The sequence below is a fragment of the Triturus cristatus genome, chromosome 6 (assembly GCF_964204655.1).
Source record: "Triturus cristatus chromosome 6, aTriCri1.1, whole genome shotgun sequence".
Taxonomy (NCBI): domain Eukaryota; kingdom Metazoa; phylum Chordata; class Amphibia; order Caudata; family Salamandridae; genus Triturus; species Triturus cristatus.
In genome coordinates this window covers 402523764-402535969 of record NC_140589.1, presented here as the reverse complement: position 1 = coordinate 402535969, position 12206 = coordinate 402523764, and the positions used below count along the sequence as shown (strand labels likewise).

Genomic DNA, 12206 nt, shown 5'->3' with positions numbered 1-12206 from the left:
TGATTAGATTGCCATGTGAAGTGGGAGAAAGAAAAATCATGTTTAAAGGTAAAATTGTTTGAGGGTAAAATTTCACATTTGCCATTATTCAGTTTGTACCCAAATACTAAAGCATAAGTTGCAGCCCCAGACAAGAATGCAGGAAGTGAAGAGTGAGGATTTGATATAAATAACTGATCATCAACATCTGCATCTAATTTAAATTATTGAGTATTATCTGAGAAACCATGGATATAAACGTTTTGTCTAATCCTAGATAGAAATGGTCCAATAGCTATGTTAGAAAGAAATGGAGAAAGGATATACTTAAAATATGAGAAGGTCAGGCGGTTAGCATAAATAGCAGCTCGGGGGATTTTTATAGTAGAGTTATTCATTTGTTGATTTTGGGGGCCAAAGCTGAACCATTTGAGAGTATGAACTAGTAATGAACACTTTACACAATCAAAAGCATTCTTGGCATCTAAAGAAAAGGCTGCTAAGGGATCAGACAACCCAGCAGATTTGGAGATAATATCAAAGAACAAGCAAGTGTTATCTGAGAAATATCTACATGAGACAAATCCTGATTGTTCTAACAGGTCAGGGAGAAAGGATTCCAGTCTTTACACCAGTACTTTGGAAAAAAAGTATATAATCTAAGTTGACCAGTGAAATGGGTCTATAGTTCTTTCAGTAGTCCTTTCTATTTTTCAGGATAAGACAATAAGGCAAATAAGTGTGTCAAGAAAGGATCTGGATGAGCCAGAAGAGTCAGAAAGAGAATTAATTTGATTTTTTTAAAATATTCTTGTTATTGAACAAATCTGTGGATACAGCAAGATGGAATAGCATTGCATATACACTTTTTTCAAATGTTTTGGTGCTTCGTGAAAAAGATCATCATCAGATAGGCATGCACCATATATCCTTTACTGCTCAGTTCCTAATTCCAGGAAAAAATGCTGGGAAGGAGGTGAAGCACGATCGCAGTGCAGGCCGTAGCTGGTAGTATACCATTTTTAACAGTACATTCAACTCCTCCCTCACACCTGATGAGGCTCTATGAAGTTCCCCTTTGGGAACAGGCCTCCCATTTTATTCAGCTGGAGTTTCCTCAGTCGAGTGCAGGGACTTCCCTCCGCCAAGAAAGGCAATGCAGGGTAACTGAGCAGTGGGACCGAGGGGGCATGTAGCACATCTAACCGCGCTCAGCGGTGCAGCTCATGCCATGCCCCTTACCCTGTCCACCCAGGAATGCGGCTGGGGCTGAGAACTGTAAAGAATCATGTGCAGTGGGTTCTGTGCTGCTTGGTCATGTTCAGGCGCTGTAGAGGGAGAGGTTCCTACAGGGGACCTATGCTTCCTTACCAACGAGGCCACCAGGGTATGGACTTTGGGTGGCCCCCCATGTACCTCCCATGCAACCTTTAAATTATTACTCTAACCAACAGCCTTTTTTAGGGGGGCAGAGGAAGAGGATGGGCAGACAGAAGAGGGTCCAGTGGGACGATGTCAATGAGAGGATAACTTGGAGCAGGTCCCGAGAGTCGGAGCCAGGGGCAGCAAAGATTAGATCTCATTGTGAATCTCAGTGATGTAACTCTTGCACAGGACCAAAAAACAGTACTGATGAAGGGCCTGGGATTTGTTCCGACCGACCAGGTTGATGTGTTTAAACTCAAATGTGAGTTGGCCCGCTGCTTTAGAAACATACGTCTTAAAGTATTCTATGAGGGAAAGGAAGAAGGGAGGTTGGAAGAATGGGACACAAGATTTAGAGCAAGGTCCCCCTTTGCCCCTTTATCAGGCAAACTTCCACCGGAGGTCGAGGTCTTTGAGCTAGCAGTGCTCGGGGAAATTGAACAATCAGAAGCTGTGAATAAGCACAGGAGCTTTTGCAATCTGGCCATTTCTGAAAAGAAAGCCCTAGAGGAATTGACAGATGACCCCCAAATGGCCATTGTTTTCCAGGGAAAAAAGACCTATAATACAGAATGCCTGCATCTTCTGAATGAGATGATAAATTACACAATAATTGAAAAAGATCCTACAGAGGACCTGATGAGAGAAATAAGCATTCATGTAGAAGAAGCCATCTCTAATGGCTGGATCAGGCAAAAAGAGGCATCCTTCTTATGTAAACAGACACCGAAGGTCCCCTACTTCTATACTTTGCCAAAAGTACACAATCCTACCAGACCACCTCCAGGGCACCCGATTGTTTCGGGGATAGACTCTCTGCTGGAACCCCTCTCGCAATTTTGAGATTTATTTCTTCGCCCCATTGCACAGAAAATGCTGGCGTACCTGAAGGATACTAGGGAAGTACTGAATTTAATCAAGGATATTGAAATTGACCCAGACACTGACATCATGATTGGACTAGATATTTAGTCGCAGCATACGAACATCCCCCAAAGGGAAACATTAAGAGTTGTGGAGAACATCCTTTCTGCGGAAGATTGGACTTATTAAACACCGAGATCCTTTATCATGTGCCTTGGTCGAAATAGCACTGACCAAGAAATATTTCCAATATAAGGATACATTTGATTTAAAGGTTCATGGTACATCCATGGGGAGTTCTTTCGCTCCTAGATTGGCAGGCCTGTATGTCTTATTTTTCGATGGGGAGAACATATATACACGGATTAACTCATTCTTTAATCACATAAGAATTTGGAGAAGATTTATCGACAATGTGATTGAGATTGGAAGGGAGACAGGGCCACAGCAGAGGAATTTCTGGTATGGATCAACAACAGAAATCCATATTTGTTTTTCACCTCAAACATAACTACTGAATGCCTCCCCTTTCTAGATCTTAACATTAAAGCCGGAAATGGAACATTGATAAGTGGTGTTTGCCGTAAACCAACTGACAGGAACAACCTACTCTCCTTCAGAAGTTTTCACCCCAAATCCTTGAGGGAGAACCTGCCATACGGGCAGTTCCTGCTTTTAGACAGAAACTGCTCAGCCCTGAGGGACTTTAAGAAGGAAGCAGAATTGCTGAGTCAAAAACTACAAGAACAGAATTATCCGGACCAGGTGATTCAACGATCACTCAAGCGAGCTAAAAATAACAACATAGATGCCATGCTGGAGACTCACCCAAGAGAATCAAGAGAAGATTATTATGAGAAATTGGCAGATCGAGAACTCTAATAGACTTAATCTAGAGAGCCCTTTATTTTCGTTCAAGAAGAGCACAAGCGGGGGGAGGAGCCTAGCGCGCAACCAAGATGGCCGCATAGGCTTACGGCTCTCGAGGGCCTCCGCAACCTCCCACGTCTATCCTGACTAAATCCTGGTAAACTTGATGGGCTTTTGCTGACGCATCCGCGCTGAGGTGCCACCCGTTTTCCAAATTCAGATCGGACGCCGGGAACCCGAATGGTCGCCCTCCGAAGATTGCGGCTTGCTATTGCCTAGGTCCCGATCTCGAGTTGGTGGGGTGCCCGGGTACGAAGTGAACAACAGCGGCATGCTGAGATTGACTTGCCGCGTACCCCGCACTTTCACTTTCGTTTTCCAGTCTGTTTGTTTGAGATCGGCTGAGGGACCTCGGTGTTTCAGAGGAGAGCGGACGGCGGAGTGTCTGGCCTGATTTTCGGGCTATACACGGACTTCCTGCCCGCGATTGCAGTTTTCGACTGAATTGGCCAACTGGTCCCTGTCCCTGGAGTCGGCAAGTGCCAACCTTGGTGGCCTCCGGACGATGGCGACTAGACTAGACGGTGACAAGTCGAAACCCAAGTCAACTCGGAGGGGATCCTATGCACAGGCCAACAACATGGATCGGTATGCGCAGCTGAAGGGATCCCCCAGTGGCTTGCATAAATCGCCTGAGAGGACTAAAGAGGTTTCGGGCCCATCGTCAGAATTGACCCTGCAGGCTGTTCTGGGCGCCATTGAGGAGATGAAGGCTACTGTGGGTCAGCGGTTTGATACCCTGGCACATAAATTGGACGCGGTCCTTATTGATGTGAATTTGGTCAGGGCAGACCTGTCCAAAACCAACGATCGGGTCGACTCTTTGTCTCAAGCGGCGTCAAGCCTAACTGTGGATGTGGCAGCCCTGCAGACGGAGGTCCGCCGGTTGCGACTTGCCAGTGACCAGACGGATCGTCGACTTGAGGACTCTGAAAGCAGGGCTAGACGGAATAACGTTCGCATCATCGGAGTGCCGGAAAGATCGGAGGAATCTGCTGCGGATCTTTTTGTGGAGGATCTGGTGATCAATCGTCTCGCGCCCAAGGGATTGAGCAAGTTCTTTGCGGTGGAGCGGGCCCACAGGATTCCGGGTGGTGCGCCCAAAGTGGGTGCTCCCCCGCGGCCTATAATTGCCCGACTTTTCAACTTTCGAGATAGAGATGCTATCCTTCAGGCATCGAGGGTGGCAGGGCCGCTGAAGTTTGAGAACTCCAATGTCAGCTTTTATCCGGACTTCACGCAAGCGGTCCAGAAACAGCGGCTGGGATTTCTGGGTGTTAAACGGCGCTTGAGGGACATGGGGTTGAAATATGCGATGTTATTCCCGGCGAGGTTGCGGGTTGAGTTCCAGGGTCGTTCCCACTTTTTTGACCGGCCGGAGGCAGTTGGAGACTGGTTGGATGCCCTGCCGCGGGGACAGGACCGAGACAGTCGGACGGCGGAAAACGAACGGGATGTGGTGGAGCGGGACTAAAACTTGGTTCCTGGCGATGGACTAGACTGGCGAGGTTTTGTACCTTGGCTCAATTGTACTCTAATCCGGCACATCATGCCCTTCACATGCCTGGGGGTTGTGGGGAGCTTATTGGGGTCCTTTCCTCCTTCTGGGGTTCTTTTTGTGGTACATGTTAGGGCGACAGGCACACTGCAAGTTGGGGGGGCTGATTGGGCTCAAGCAGGGGTGCAGGGAGGGGGGAGTTGTTGTTCTGGGATTGTGGGGGAGGGGGGTTGTTGGGGATGGTTGTTTTCTTGTTTTGCAAGGCAATGTGAAGTTTTCTGCTGACTTCTCCGGGTTGTGCTCTCCGGGATGTGGGTATCATGTGCGGGAGTGGGATGGGGGGTAGGGGATTGAGAATCCTTTCGTGGAATGTGAATGGACTGGGGGACAGGATCAAGCGCGGGGTGGTGTTGCAGTTCTTGAAGCGAACCTCGCCCGACATTGTTTTCCTGCAGGAGACACATTTGATTGGGAACTCCTTCCATGCCCTAAATAGGAGGGGCTATCGCCTTGCCGCTCACTCTGGTTTCACTTCTGGCTCTAGGGGAGTGGGCATTCTGGTTAGGGCCTCTCTCCCATTGGAAGTGGACGAGGTGCTTCACGATGATAGGGGGCGATATGTGGCACTGGTGGGGAGATGGGAGGGCAGGACTATCGCTCGTGGCTGTGTATGTACCTCAGGGGTTACAGACGGCTACATTTGCTGATTTGGGGCGTTTGGTCCTGGGACTCCCTGGGGGGGTTCTGGTGTTGGGTGGTGATTTTAATGCCGTTGTCTCCGGGTTGGAGGACCGTCACCCCCCCAGGGATCTCCCTAGGGCTCAGGCCTGGTTGGGTGGCTTTTTGGACACTTTGGGACTTGTAGATTGCTGGAGATTGATGCATCCGGGACATGCGCAATACACCTTTCACTCGGGGGCCCATGGGAGTCTCTCGAGACTTGACTACATGCTTATGCCGGCGATCCAAGCTGGAATGATTGGGGAGGTGCGTCATTTAGCCCGAGGTATCTCTGACCATTCCCCCATATGGTTGCAGCTGAGGGTTGTCCCTGGGGCAGAGGGGAGGGTGGCGCCCATTAGCACCTGGTATCTTCGTAACCCTAAGATCCGCGCGGAGTTGGTCAAGTCCACTGATCACTACTTTACTGATAACGTGGGGTCGGTGTCGTCGGCCGTCTCCCTATGGGAGGCTTACAAAGTGGTGGTCAGGGGGCAGGCCTTGTCCCTTATCTCCCATACTAAGAAGTGCGAGAGAGCAGAGGTGGTCCGCCTGGAAGCTGAAATAGCTGAAATGGAGGAGGACTTGGAGCGTGGAGTTACTGATGAGAAATTGCATGTTCTCAGCCTCAAACAGTCAGATTATAGAGCGCTAGTCACGGAAGCTGCTAAAGGGATGAGTAGAGAGCAGCAAGGGCGACTGTATGATGTGGGGGATAAGGCCGGAAAACTGATTGCTTGGTTGGATAAGAAGGAGAGAGCTAGCAGGGTGGTGCCCGTCGTGGAGAGGAGGGATGGAGTGCGTGTGACTGACCCGGTTGAGATCGTTGACTGCTTCGCGGCTCATTTCCGCAGAGTATACTCTCCGGTCTCGGTGCGATCGGAGGAGGATTCCCATCGCCTGCTTAGAGACATTGCATTGCCAACCCTATCGGAGGCAGATGCGGTATTGATGGAGGCGAAGTTGTCGTCAGATGAGATCGCTTTGGCCACTCGTTCGATTGCATCGGGTAAAGCGGTGGGTCCTAATGGTCTTCCCATCGAACTCTATAAGTTGCGTCCCGATAAGATAGCGCCGTATCTTCGAGACATGTTTTTGGCGGCACGTGCGGCGGGCTTCCTCCCCCCTGACCAACGCTTTGCCAGCATAGTTGTGATACACAAAGAGGGGAAGCCGCGAGATCGCTGCGCCTCCTATAGGCCCATTTCGCTGTTGAACGCAGAACCCAAAATTCTGGCTAAAGTGTTGGCTAACCGACTGGTTCGGGTCGTGGGCGACTTGATTCATCAGGATCAGTCTGGCTTTATACCCCATCGGAATACCGCTCTAAATTTGAGGCGGTTGCACGGCGTGCTTGCTAGAGCGGAATCCATACGTGAGCCAGTCATCTTGGCATCTTTAGATGCTACTATGGCATTCGATACTTTGGAGTGGCCATATATTTGGGCTGTGTTGGCGAAATTTGGGTTCGGCCCGGAGTTTATTGGTTGGGTAAAATTACTATACGCTGACCCACTGGCTCAGGTGGTGGTGAATGGTAGGGTGTCGGCTCCCTTCGCACTGGGGAGAGGTACGCGGCAGGGGTGTCCGCTATCACCCCTTCTCTTTGCACTTTCTTTGGAGCCTCTCGCCGCCTGGTTGCGTTGGGAGCCGTCGTTGCGAGGCATTAGATGGACGCCGGAATTCGAAGACCGTGTCTCCCTTTACGCGGATGATATCCTTCTGTATCTCACGTCTCCCCGGCGGTCGCTAATTGTATTGGTGGATGTACTGAATTATTTTGGCCGCAACTCCGGCCTGGTCATCAACTGTCCAAGTCGTGCGTCTACGTCCTCTCGGGGGAGGCCCCCCTTCTGCCGCGGGATTGCCCAGTTCAGATCGCTACCCTGGGATTCAAATATTTGGGAATCTTTATCTCACTGGACCCCGCGGTTCGCTATGAGCGAAACCTTCTACCTCCCCTCCAGCGATTGAAGGCCGACGTAGCGAGATGGCGACGACTTCCGCTCTCGCCGCTCGGACGGGCGGCATTGTTTAAAATGATGTCGCTGCCTCGTTTCTTGTACGCTTTGCAAAATACTCTTGATGTCGTGCCGGCCCGTTATTTCCGGGAGGTGGAGGGTCTTCAGCGCCAACTGTTTTGGGACGGGCGGCCGCGGATTGCTCTCGCCAAGTTGACGCTCCCTTGGTATGATGGGGGGGTCGCCCTCCCCGATATTAAACCATACTATTGGGCGTCTCAGTTGGCGGCGGTGAACCATGGGATATATGGTCCTGCCTTAAACCCGGCCTTCGAGATGGATAAATTCCTGCTTCCGGGTGGGGACTATAATAGGGCGCTGTACTCGGTGACCCAGGACACGCGGTTGACGGGACCCACGCGGGTGGCGGTACGTGTGCGGCACGTGGCGAATGCTGCGATGGGGTGGAGGGATCGCTTGACTCGGGCGACGCCGTTGTATGCTTCTGGGCGGTTGGGCTGTTTGTGGAGATCGAAAGGCTTTGAGAAATGGGATATGATTGGTATCTGTAAGGTGGGTGATCTGTGGGCGAAGGGAGCTTTCAAAACGTTCGAAATGCTCAAAATTGAATATAAATTAAACGATAGAGAGTACTTTCGGTATGCTCAAGTCTACCATGCGCTTTGTTCGGTTTTTCCGGATGTTACTGCTATCCCTGAGTATTCCCCACTGGAGGATAGAGTGTTGGATGGCTACGTGCCCGACAGCACTATTTCCCTGATTTATAAGAAACTCATTAACGATCGTGCGGACTTGCTGCTCAGTTTGAGGGAGGCGTGGACGGGCGATGGCTTGGAATTGGATGATGAGGACTGGGTATCGGCAGTGGCCTCCCCGAAAGAGGTGGCGATCCCGGCCCGCCTACGGTTTGTGCAGCTGTAGATCCTCCATAGAGTGTATGTCACGGGGCCCGGTTTGCTGCGTATGGGTTATTCGATGGATGGATTGTGTAAGCGTGGATGTGGCCTGCCGGGCACTTTCCTTCATATCTTGTGGGAATGTTCGGAGGTGGTGCGATTCTGGAACGGTATCCACACCGTAATGGAGGAGGTCACGCACGTTGCCCTGTTGCCAGAGGCTAGGAGGTGTTTGTTGAATGTCTGGGAACCGAATGATTGCAATGCGGCACAGACGCAGTGGGTGACATTGGGGTACATGGTGGCTAAGCGTAATATTGCACAGCTATGGGGCTCCCCAAGGCCGCCCACGATCGATGTATGGAAGGAGAATATGGACTGGTGTATGTTTAGGGAAAAGACGGTGTATGTGGCGAGAGGCAAGCCAGGGAAATGGACTAGGGTATGGGGTCCGTGGAATCTATATCGGGGACGTATCTGCACCCCGCCTCTGCCATTAGAGGTCGATATTGCTTTTACCCCCTAGCCGCGCGTTCCGCGGGAGGGCTTGAGGTGTGCTCCATGCTTTGTTTTCCCATTGCCCCCCTCTACAGCTTCCGGACAGGAACTGCTTTGGACATTATATGTTATTCCCCGTCCTGGGAAGAGCACGCTGCTATTTCGGACTCTCATTGCCTTGAGTGTGTTTTATATTTAATACAAAATGAAACTGTTGTTTTCAATTGCTCCTGGCCTATGGCCACTGCCTGTTATATGTGCTTACGAACTGCCGGGCGCTTTGCCTCTGGTTCAACTGATTGTGTGGCGTTACATTGCGGGCCCTCGGGCTCTATAGCGGCCGGCCCTGGTGGTTGTAGGCCCTTGTTTGTATTTTATTGTGTGCTAACGGTTTCGAATAAAAAATAAAAAAAAAAATAAAAAAAAGAAGAGCACAAGCATATGGGATATGGTGGCACATAGGCGACCTAGGACCCCCAGACCCACAGGACAACGGCCCAATACACCGTGGGCCTTACCACCTGTAAGTGGAAATAATACATGCAGCCACTGCAAAGCCTGTCCACTAACAATTAATGGCAAACAAATGGACGTAGGCCTACGGCAGCCATGGGAACTCAGGAGCCACACAACTTCCAACTCAGCAAGCGTGATCTATTTAATTTGTTGCACCTGTGGTCTCCAGTATATAGGTACGACTACCAGGATGGTGAAGATCCGTAAACTGAGGCAGATCTCTCTACATTGGGGCAGACCTGCGCTGCCGACAGTGAAAGCTTGGCTGAGGGATCCTATTTACTCCGATACTACCAGTGATGTATACGCAACGTTGCTGCCTCTTGCCTACCGACCAAAGAATATCTGGCAATCGCTCCGCTCCTATTTGCTTCTCCACCCTGAACTCAGTGACTAAAGTGTCTTCATACCAGCATTAAAAGCTATGCCAGCTAGTCCATTATGCTAATCAGAGCTGCTCGTATTTACTATTGTACAAACCTGCATTGTTATTTGTTGGTTGGTGTTATTATGTTTGCCACTGACATCATCGATATGCCATGTAATACCCTTGCTATGGCAATTATGTTTTGGAAAATGCAATAAAAACAATAAAAATAAAAAAAAGATCCGTATACTGGAGCACATGAGTAGACTAACACCAAATTAACATCACATTACATGGAGAAGAGACACACTGAAAACAATCTGAGGTGGATCGTAATTGATGAACCATATCTCCCACCCACGGTAAGGTATACCTACTCTTCTTTAGAGAACAAAGATGGGTGCACAGGCTGAAAAGCAGCATGTTAGGACTAAATGATTGTATTCTCTGGAACCAGTTGAACAACATAAGACCATAGGGATAGAATTACACCATTAAACAGATAGTACCTTTAATACAGCGAGCCAGAAAATATAAAAGAATGGGGGGAAGATTATACTGCTCTAATGTACTAACAGTAATCCACCCTATAGGGTGTATGACCGCTGACAAATGGGGTCCGTACAAGATGTTGAAGCACATTTTCTCTGGGCAACCAACATCTAATCTGAGCATGGCCTGCACTTAATATAAAGTCTTTGATTCAATATTGAATGCCTTGTAGGCCCATTGTTGACATTCTGTACCTCTGTACCCCTCCAGGCTTTAGAGGGGCCCGGCTGGAAAGCAAGGATAGGTGTATATTATTATACGATTAGGGAACATAAAGAGTTTGTTTTAGTCAAAAACAAGAGTCAGAATTGTATATAAAAGAAACCCCTTAATTTTTGGAATTGACAAAGAATAGGTCACTCACAAGCACCAAAAGAATTCCTTGATGCCTGTGGAATTAAGATGTGAGACAGAGGGGACTGTAAGATGGCCGCCGCCATTTGACCCTCGGGAACGGAGGGTGTAGGTCTAGTGAGCGGACACATGAACCGGAAATGCAGCGTATATCCGGTAAAAACGCTACTTATAATGACGTGCTGAACACAACATCAACGACGGAGGATACGAAGTGGCGTACCCGGAACACACTGACCCATGACGCAGTAAGCAGGGAGTAGGTGGGGGATTGATTACTGTGAACTTAACAGGCGCATTAAAATCACCACACCAGAAAGCTTGGACAGCTCACTGACTGCCGCTGTCCTAGATGAGATTAGGTGGGTGTGGGATTGAGCATTTTTCACTACCAGAGTGCAATTTTAATTTGGTTGGCATCTGGAAGCAATAAGAAAAATAACACACAGATAAAGTGATGCTTCCATCTATAGGGTGTAAAGCGCATAAACAACAAAACCTGCAGAGTCCCAGTTTTTTAAGGGATACCCAATTATCTGCTGCCTACATCACAAACGATAGATATAGTAATAGCAATGATAAACGTTTAGGTCTCACAAAACTTAACTTCTCGGCAGTCCTGGGAAGACAAGTTTTTACTCTATTTTGCAGTGTGTGACCACAGGGCGGTGTCGCCACGACGGTCCCGTGTTTGGAGATTTGATTATGAAACTCAGGTAAGACACCAGGAGGGCAAGCTCACTGCGGAGAATTCTTTGTTTTAACCACTAGCGTGCACAAGATGACCTGCTGAGAGTGTGTGTTTTTTAATATGTGTGTTTAAAGTAACATTTGAATCAGGGGGCATTACACAGTTGTGTTTCCTACAACGGAGAATAAAATTATTTTCTTTTATATCTCTTTGTACATGAGTAGGGGTCAAGAGGGGATTACTTATGATTTTTATCTTTCTTTTCACAGACACTAATGACGAGAATGTTACTGAAATACAAGTAAGGTTGAATTAACCACCTTGTACTTATTGGTCACATGGTGTAATAGACCAACAATACGATGGGTCTTTTACTCTGAAGAATGCCAGTGACCCAAAGGGCAAATAACTTTGGCTGAAACATGTTGGTATGCAGTAGGGGATAAGGAGTAGTAACTCCTCCTATATACCCCGGCTTTTGAGCTTTTAATCCTGCCAAGGGAGACCAATAATAAAGGAATTTGGTGGTACTTCCTTAGGTAGTTTTAATTCACTTTCTTTTGCACCAGTGATCCCTCATGGGAAACCTGTTCCTTTCCTTAACTTGCTTCACTTCTCTTCTCTCTTTATTTCCCAAAAAATCAGCGCTCCATCCAGTATGTTGGTCTGAATCTGGGCTTCGTAAGAGGCCCAATGATGAAGCATGCCACTGCATAGTGGGTGTGGGCAGTATTTAAAAATCTGTTGATTTTCCTCTCTATATATTTTCCCCCCCTCACAAATCCTTGTCAAATTCGATAGACACAGACACTAACAAAACTGCCTCAAGCAGAGCCTCTTCTGTTAGTTTGTTTTAGTCCTTTTCTTTTGTGCGTTTAGGTGTACTTATGAGGGGGGTAAGTGAAGGCTCACTCCCCAGTGTCTTTTCTGTGAC

At 48.5% G+C, this 12206-nt stretch overlaps 1 protein-coding gene and 1 long non-coding RNA gene across 2 annotated transcripts in view; one reads left to right on the top strand and one right to left on the bottom strand.

The window, feature by feature from the left end:
• Positions 1–12206, bottom strand: part of DLGAP2 (DLG associated protein 2) — a 1278043-nt gene that overhangs the window by 171964 nt on the left and 1093873 nt on the right. The gene's annotated exons all lie outside the window — the stretch shown is intronic.
• Positions 10778–11709, top strand: LOC146817224 (uncharacterized). The gene is made up of 3 exons (XR_014962956.1): positions 10778–10829; positions 11233–11297; positions 11542–11709. It is a non-coding gene; the product is annotated as an uncharacterized LOC146817224 (long non-coding RNA).